General features: G+C 32.7%; 1 protein-coding gene across 1 annotated transcript in view; it reads right to left on the reverse strand.

The window, feature by feature from the left end:
• Positions 1-220: 220 nt before the first annotated feature.
• The window catches only part of LOC109057396, a 5,291-nt gene continuing 4,772 nt past the window's right edge, over positions 221-739 (reverse strand). Inside the window, exon 2 of the mRNA XM_042750252.1 lies at positions 221-739. This exon is cut by the window's right edge and continues 2,093 nt beyond it. The gene's annotated coding sequence lies outside the window, so the exon portion shown is untranslated.

Raw genomic sequence — 739 nt, forward strand, 5'->3', positions numbered from 1 at the left:
TTCACCTCATTACAGAACACAATCTGGATATGCCAAAAGATGTCTATTCAACTCAACTGTGGATTTTTATATCAAACTTAGGGAGTTGATAAATAATGAACTAAGTGCCACAGACTAAAACTATTTGTGAAGCATATCTAAAAACAAATGTTATTCGCTGCTTAGTCGTAGACAAAATGTCGGGCAGCAATACCTTGATATGATCACACAATGCATCTCATTTGACTTGTACAATGTATTTCACTTTATTGGTGTCAACCTTTACATAAAATTTTTAATTCTGTGGAACACATAATTGAAATGAAAAGGCAGGCCTACTAATGTTCAAAATAAAAAAAATAAAAAAATGCTGTATGGGTTTTGTGCTGCATAAGCAAAGCAAGCAGGCAATTCTATAACCAAAAAAAAAAAAAAAAGTGTAAAGTTTATGGTTACAGTATTCATGAAAAAGGATTGGGTGTGTACTGTTGGAAAACAGCACAACATATATTTGCATTGCAACATATCCTTAAGACATAACATACTAAAAGGAAAGCAATGCTCACTGTAGTCAAACAAATTTTCAACTTACAGTAACGCTATAAAAACAGCAACGCTAAAACAGGTTTGGATGTAGTGCTACTGGGTCAAAGAAAAAAAAACATCCATATCTTTGCACTGAAATTGTGCAATATTTGTATATCTGTAAGACATCATATAAGTAAAGGAAATGCTCATCAGTGAGCAGCAACTGCAAACA

This window comes from Cyprinus carpio, chromosome B23 (genome assembly GCF_018340385.1).
Source record: "Cyprinus carpio isolate SPL01 chromosome B23, ASM1834038v1, whole genome shotgun sequence".
Lineage (NCBI taxonomy): Eukaryota > Metazoa > Chordata > Actinopteri > Cypriniformes > Cyprinidae > Cyprinus > Cyprinus carpio.